The sequence below is a fragment of the Furipterus horrens genome, unplaced genomic scaffold (assembly GCF_987537825.1).
Source record: "Furipterus horrens unplaced genomic scaffold, mFurHor1.1.pri manual_scaffold_1, whole genome shotgun sequence".
NCBI classification, from domain to species: Eukaryota; Metazoa; Chordata; class Mammalia; order Chiroptera; family Furipteridae; genus Furipterus; species Furipterus horrens.
The window spans coordinates 76,431,034-76,439,609 of record NW_028327171.1 but is presented as its reverse complement, the minus strand read 5'-3'; the positions used below and the strand labels follow the sequence as shown (position 1 = coordinate 76,439,609).

The following is an 8,576-nucleotide window of genomic DNA, read 5'->3' as shown; positions in this document are numbered from 1 at the left end:
TTACTCCTTGGAGGCCATGTGGACCATAGCGTTCATCACCCTGTTGCTGTAGCCAAATTCATTGTCATACCAGGAAATGAGCTTGACAAAGTGGTCATTGAGGGCAATGCCAGCCCCATCATCAAAGGTGAAAGAGTAGGTGTCACTGTTAAAGTTGCAAGAAACAATCTGGTTCTCAGTATAGCCCAAGATGTCCTTAATGGGGGCCCTCTGATGCCTGCTTCACTACCTTCTTGATGTCATAATATTTGGCAACTTTCTCCAGGTGACAGGTCAGATCCACAACTGACACATTGTAGGTGGGGACACAGAAGGCCATGCCAGTGAGCTTCCTATTCAGCTCATGGATGACCTTGCCCATAACCTTGGCATCGCCTGTAGACACAGAGATAATGTTCAGGGCATCCCCCAGCCATCATGCCACAGCTACCCAGAGGAGCCATCCGTAGTCTTCTAAGTGGCAGTGATGGCATGGACTGTGGCCATGAGTTCCTTAACAATGCCAAAGTTGTCAAGAATGACCTTGATGAGGAGGTCAAGCAGTTGGTGGTGCAGGACGCATTGCTGACAATCTTCAGGGAGTTGTAATACATATCATGGCTCACACCCATCACAAACATGGGGGCATCGGCAAAAGGGGCAGAGATGATGACCCTCTTGGCTCCACCCTTCAAGTGAGCCCCAGCCTTCTCCATGGTAGTGAAGACACCAGTGGACTCCACAACATATTCAGCACTAGCATCACCCCATTTGATGTTGGTGGGATCTCACTACTGGAAGATGGTGATGGACTTTCCATTGGTGACAAGTTTCCCATTCTCACCTTGACTGTGCCTTTGAACTTGTCATTAGTAGAATTATACTGGAAGATGTAGACCATGTAGTTGAGGTCAAAGAAGGGGTCATTGATGGTGACAATATCCACTTTGCCAGAGTTAAAAGCATCCCTGACAACCAGGCACCCAATACGGCCAAATCCATTGACTCTGACCTTCATCACTGTGTTTAAGGGTTGCAGCTGGCACTGCGCAGAAAGACGCAGCTGTCTGTCCAACAGGAGGAGCAGAGGGCCATTTTATATTAGATTTGTGTTATTTCTTTGACAGTCTACTCTCCTCCATTTATTCTATCCTGCTTTTGATTTCTAAGACCTCTTCCTTACTTTATGAACATTTCCTTTTCATAGCATCCCATTTTAGTTTATGATTGCTGTATTTTCTTTTCTCTGTCTGTGACTAACAATTATAATGTTTAAAAAGATTTCTTCTGTTACTGCATTGTCTCTGTTGCCTTGAGGCCCCTCTACTTCTGACTCCTTGTTTCAGTCTGTCTCTTCCCTGAGAAAGATTATTTAAGTATTCTAGTCATTCTTGGATACTCATTAATACTTAAGAACTAAATACCTGGCAAGAAGTAGAATGAAAGATCAGAAGCAAAACACAATCTTTGAAGAATTCCAAATAACAGATTTTGAGAATCTTTTATCTAAGTACTTCTAGTTTTTCAAACTCATAGGGAAAGGGGAGACAAGGACATTTACAATATGCCCAATTACTGGAATTCCCAGAACAGGATGAATATAGGAGCTACTATGGGTTAAATTATGTCTCTCCCCACACCTTCCCCTACTTTTCATTCATCCCAGCACCTCAGATTGTGACCTTATTTGGAAATAGTCACTTACAGATATAACAAATTAAGATAAGGTCATACTGGAATAGAATGGGCCCCTAATCCAATACAACTGGTTTCATGTGAAAAGAGAAAATTTGAACACACATAAACACAGACTGCCATGTGAAGATAAAGGCAAAAATTGGAATGACAAAGAAGAAGCCAAGGAATGTTAAAGTTTGCCAGCAAACCACCAAAGGCTTGAAACAGATTGTTCCTCACAGTCCTCAGAAGAAACCAATCCTGCCTACACCTTAATCTTAAATTTTTAGCCTGCAGAACTGTGAGACAATACATTTTTATTGTTTAAACCCCTGGGTTTGCTACAGCAGTGTGATGAAATTAATACAGGAGCTTATATTTTGATATGTAAAAAATATTTTAATGTCATGTTGTTAGCCCCTTGCCTCATTATGGTCCTCTGTTCAACTGGTTTTCCTGAATCTGAAGCTTCTCTGGGTTAAAATTATTCAGAGGATAGCTTCTGGTCCCTTTATTGATGAGGGATATGGATGTGTGAGTGGGAAATAGTTATCTACTTGTGGGGTCTAGAGATGTGGGCCTGGAGCACACTGAGAGCCTCTTTGTCACCTGCAAGTGCTGAGTCTCTGAGGAGTTCTGCAGGGTGAATTAATTGACTCACTCTCTGTGCTTTCTCTATTCCAGTTAGTCACTTACTACCCACCTAACTACACTCTATTTTTTGAAAGTTGAGAAAATCCTTCATACATTATGTGCCATTTTTCATTACACACACAGAAACACACAACACATTTTTAATTCATGTATTTTTATTTTATGAGAGAAAAGCAACAAAAACATGCTAATTAGCCCTGGTCGGTGTGGCTCAGTGGATTGAGCACTGACCTGTGAATTGGAAGGTTGTCAGTTCGATTCCCTCTCAGAACACATGCCTGGGCCCTGGGCCATGTCCCCAGTTGGGGGCGTGTGAGAGGCAACCAACTGATGTTTCTCTTGCACATTGAAGTTTCTCACCCTTTTTTTCTCCCTCCCTTCTCCTCTCTCTGAAAGTAAATAAATAAAATCTTTTTAAAAATGCTAATTAACTTTTTTAACGAGAAATCCTTTGCTTGTGGTCTCATATGTTACATTTGAACATCAAAGCCAGAGAGTGAATAGATATGAAAGACCAAACGCATGTATTTTCTTCTCTTTATGCCTCAAATTTCTTAAAATTAGAAGAAATTCATAGTGGTATTATAAAATAAAAAGGTTTCCCTGAATAGATAAGACATCTTGAAGAACGTATGGATATTGAAAAGACTGATTGTATGGAACAATTAATTGTATGGATTATGGAAAGTAGATTGCATTAGATTGAGAAGTGAGAGAGTGAGAAAAACCAAGGCCCAGATGCTTTGAAGAAAACCACATCCTGAAGAAAACCACTTCCAAATTTAGAGCAGATCCAGAAAAACAGCAAACTCAAAATGAACATATATAAAGAGCAGGAGTGTTGTCTTTGAAAGATCATCAGGGTAAATAATAATAAAGCTAGGTAGGTGGCAATACCTTGCACGGCTGGGCAAGTTTCTCCAGAAGGTTGTATATACTCTGAATTATATACTAGTGTTTCTCCCATAGCCAGTGCTAGAATTAAGTGGTAAACATAGGAGTGGTGCCATGCACTATTTCCCCTAGTGACCCACTAGCAAAATGTTTGCTTCTTGTTCCCATAACTTTATGTTCTGCTGACCTAGAAGTCTTAGTTCGAAAGGGATGAATATTTCCACCATGAGACACAACCATGAATTTTCTATTGAACTGGAAGTTAAAACTGCTGCCCAACCACTTTGGGCTTCTAAAGCCACTAAGTTAAGAGGAAAAGAAGACAGTTACTGGGACTTCCAGTCAAGATGGAGCCATAGGTAAACATGCTTTGTCTCCTCACACAACCATAGAAGGAATTACAACCAGATTTCAAAAAACAAGTAATAAGCAGAATAGTCAGAAAATCAAACTATATGGAAATTTGACAACCAAGGATTTAAAGAAGCCACATTCATTCAGATGGGTAGGAGGGGCAATCACAGAGATAGGACAGAGAGGCGGTGTGGCTTAGACAAGTGGTAGCATCAGTGAAATGGATGGTCCTACTTTCACATGTGGATAAAAATCAGGAGAGATACCCTGGAAGCAAGCAATCCCAGCCCCAGATCAGACCACGCAGCCCAGGGTTCCTGCACTGAGAGGATAAACATTACCTCTGGCTATAAAAACCAATGGGGGGTGGGGCAGCAGAAGAAACCACTGGATTTTTACTGCTTAAAGGGCCCGCATGATCTTCAAATGTATGCAAACCCCAGGACAGAAACTGGAAGGGCACCAGTCACGTATGGGATATGGGTGAAGTGACTGTAAAAGGGGCAAGTGCCTGGCAAGTCACCAGAAGCCAAGGAGTGCCACCCCACCACAAACAGAGCCACAAAATGTTGAAGTGGGTGGCCCACCCTGGCAATTACCTAAGGTTCTGCCCCACACAATTTACAGGTGCCTTTGCGACATAGGCTGTGCTCCTAAAACGAGGAGTAAAATCAGCTCTACCTAATACACAGAAACAAACACAGGGAGGCTGCCAAATTGAGGAGACAAAGAAATGTGGACCAAATGAAAGAATGGAACAAAATTCCAGAAAAAGAACTAAATGAAACAGAGATAGGCAGCCTATCAGAAGCAGAATTCAAAACACTCGTGATACAGATGCTCAGAGAACTTATACAGTATGGCAAAAAAAAAACCAAAGTGAAATAAAGAAAAATCTACAGGGAACTAACAGTGAAAGGAAGGAAGCTGGGATTCAAATAAATTATTTGGAACAAAAGGAGGAAATAAACACCCAACCAGAACAAAAAGAAGAAAGAAAATGCAAAACAAACCAAACAAATAAACAAGGATAGGCTTAGGAAAACTCTGAACATATCAATATAGAAATCATAGAGGTGCCAGAAGGAGAAGAGGAAGAGCAAGAAACTGAAAACTTATTGGAAAAAATAATAAAAGAAAACGTCCTTAATTTGGCAGAAGAAATAGACATACAAATCCAGGAAGCACAGAGAGCCCCAAACAAGTTGGACCCAAAAAAGGACCACACCAAGACACATAATTAAAATGCCACAGGTTAAAGATAAAGAAAGAATCTTAAAAGCAGCAAGAGAAAAGCAGAGTTACCTACAAAGGATTTCCCATAACACTAGCAGCTGATTTATCAAAAGAAACTGCAGGCTGCAAGGGGCTGGCAACAAGTATTCAAAGTGATGAAAAGCAAGGACCTACAACCAAGATAGCTATCCAGGAAAGCTATCATTTAGAATGTTAGGGCAGTTAAAGTGATTCCCAGACAGGGTAAAGCTAAAAAAATTCATCATCACCAAGCCATTTTACATGAAATGTTAAAAGGACTTATTTAAGAAAAAGATGAAGTTCAAACTACCAACAGTAAAATTACAATAAACTCACAACTATCAACAACTGAATCTAAGAAACAAAAACAAACTAAGCAAACAAGCAGAACAGGAACAGAATCATAGATATGGAGGTCATTGGGAGGATTATCAGCTGGGAAGAGGAATGGGGAGAATGGGGGAAATGGCCCAGGGATTAAGAAGCATAATTGGTAGGAACAAAATAGACGGGGGCAGGGAGGGAGCATTAAGAACAGTAAGGAAATGAAGAAAGCCAAAGAATTTATATGCATGACCCATGGACATGAACTAAGGTGGGGAGGATTGCTGGATGGAAAAGGGTACCAGGGGAGGGGGCAAAGGGGGAAAAATTGGGATAACTGTAACAGCATAATCAATAAAATATACTTAAAAAGAAAAAGAAAATGGTTATTGTACTAACTGGGGTGATTAATCCTGATTACCAAGAGGAAATTGATTAATTAGCACTTCACAGTGGAGATAAGGGAGTACTGATGGGCTATGGAGATCCTTTAAGGTTTTGCTTAGTACTCTGTTTAAGGTCAATGGAAAACTACAACAACTTGATCTAGGCAAGTCCAGACCCTTCAGAAATGAAGTTTTGGGTCACCATACCAAGTTAAGGAACTACGACCAACTGATGTGCTTGCTGAAGGCAAAGGGAGCACAGAGTTGTGAAACAAGGTAGTTGAAAATACCAGTCATGATCACATGACCAATTACAGATATAGAGACAGTAATTGTCGTTGAGTTATTTCTGCTTTATTTTGTTATGAATACATTTGTATGTCTATACATCTATATATTTTTATTTCTATCTTTGTCTTTATTCCCCTTTTATTCCTTTATTATGTAACATAAGTAGATTGGCTTTATATTATAGTAGTTCAGTATTATTAATTTTATATTATAATAAGTTACAGGATATCAAGGAGAATAATAAACATATTGCCCTCCCATCCAATTAGTTGAAGACCTGAATAACACAAATAGGCTAACATTTCCTTAAGTGAGGAAAAACTTTCTTTTGCCTAACTGCCTTGAGCTGGGACATCAGTTTTTCGTAGGTCTCAAGCTTGCCAATATTTAGACTGGATCTACAACATTGGGTCTCTAGCTTGCTTACTTCAGTTCTGGGACTTGTCAGCCTCCATAACTGTGTGAGCCAATTCCTTATAATACACACACACACACACACACCCATATACACCCACATACACATATATGTATATATATGATTATATATATATATCAGTAAGATGTATATATGGGGGTGTGTGTGTATATATATATATAGAGAGAGAGAGAATGTACATATACATGTGTGTATGTAAAGGGTGTATATATACACATCCTACTGGTTCTGTTTTTCTGGAGAACTCTGACTTATCACCCAAGTAAAATCTTCCTTCTTCTGGAAAATAGGGGGATACTCTAGTCCTTCCTCACATGTCCTTTCAGGTACTGCCTTGTTTATATAGCTCTTCCACTTAAGGCAAAAAATTGTGAGGAAAAGGATCCATGCAGCTGCAAACAAAACCCAGGAAACCCAACTGCTATCAGTTTCCTAGAACTGCTGTAATAGAGTATCATGAACTGGGTGGCTTAAAACAACAGAAATGTATTGTCTCACAGTAATGGAATCTTCACATTTGAAATTAAACTTTTCTGCCAGGACATGATTCCAAAACCTGTAGGGAAGAATCCTTCCTTGCCTCCTCTTAGCTTCTGGCAGCTTGCAGACAATCTCTGAATTGCAGCTGTAGCACTTCAGTCTCTGCCTCTGTTGTCATATTCCGGCACCGTCCCAGTGTGTCCAAATTCAAGTTCCACTCTTATATGAACACTAGTCATACTGAACTTGATTCCATCCACAAATACTCTATTTCCAAATAAAGCCATATTCACAGGTACTGATGGTAGAAGGATTTCAACATGTCTTTTTGGAGGACACAATTTAACCCATAATACCATCTTAACTAATCAACTTAGAGCATTAGTCAAAAAAGTTTCCTAGGTACTTGATAAAACCAAAGGCACTAATAAGATTTACTAACATGATCAGATGACCTAAGGAACCAAAAAAGAACATTGTAAAAATGAATTACAGTAACTATCTTCAGATTGGCTATCACACAAGAGAATACTATGTCCACAAAACAAGTACATGTTGCAATGAAAAGGTTATAATCAGAGAAAAATACAGTTCCTACAAATTAAAACTAATAAAATTTAATAAATAGACAATCAATACCAAATGATTGATTTAGAAGATAAAGTCATAGAACTCTCTACAATCATAGAGCAAAAGGTAAAGAGTCAGTCATTATGAAAAAATAAAGGAAAATACAGAAGCAATTCAAGAGGAATGTTTCCTATCAAATAAAATTTCCAGAAAGGGAGAAAAAATAAAATAAAATAAAGGGAAAAAATAATTAAATATGTAGTTGAAGAAAAATTTCCTGAACACTCAAAACCAAAAATGTTCTGATTTACAAAAGTGTTCTGTAAAAATTAATAAACAGAAACCTCATTTAAAATAAAGTTGGGCCTGGCCAGGTGGTTCAGTTGGTTAGAGCATTCATTGTCCCTATACATCAAGGTTGCTGGTTCGATCCTTGGTCAGGGCACTAACAAGAAGCAAACAATAATTGCATAAATAAATGGAACAATAAATTGATGTACCTCTCTCTCTCTCTCCCCGCACCCTTCTCATCTGTAAATTAATATAAAAACAAAACAAAACAAAACAAAACAAAAACCGGAAAATAAAGTTAGGGGCCAGAAGGGGGAGCTCTTACACACTACAAAGATCCCAGAGCAGGAACTCATTGTTTATAGAGTAGCTCTTTCAACTTCCTCTTCTCTTCGGTAAAAGAGGGATGTGTGCAGGTACTTTCGCATTAGACAGGATGCCCTTAATTGTTCACAGATAAACTCATTTTGCTGCAGAAATATCTGTCTGTTTAAGGCCAACATCTCTAAATATTAAGACAATGAAAAATTTTGCCTTACACAATTATTTGTGAAATTTCAGCACCCTTAAGATTCAGAGAAATTGTTAAAAGTTTCCCAAAAGGAAAAATACTATACATACATAAACTGATACATTTCAAACTCAAGGGGGTACCATGTGTTAGAAAGTACTAGGACTTGGAATGACCTGAGCCGCCGCCTGTGCTGAAACAAAGAGGGTGTGCCTCACCGACCATGTACCAATCACAAGGTTCCCCATTAACAGAGGTGACTAAAGTATGGCCGCCAGCATCCTGCTGAGAACTAGTTACACCCCCATTGCCTCTTCCCCTCTCCCTTAATCATTTCCCAGAAAGAAGGACCATTAGTCTCTTGGCTGCCATCCCTAATCGGAGGACATTGTTCTTTTGAAAACACCTATACCCTGGACTCTGGAGCTGCCCAGCAGGGTGACCCATTCCACTGAGGGTCTGCTCCATGCCC

At 39.4% G+C, this 8,576-nt stretch overlaps 1 pseudogene; it reads right to left on the bottom strand.

Moving 5' to 3' along the window:
- LOC150021316 (glyceraldehyde-3-phosphate dehydrogenase pseudogene) lies at positions 1–997 on the bottom strand (annotated as a pseudogene).
- Positions 998–8,576: the final 7,579 nt, after the last annotated feature.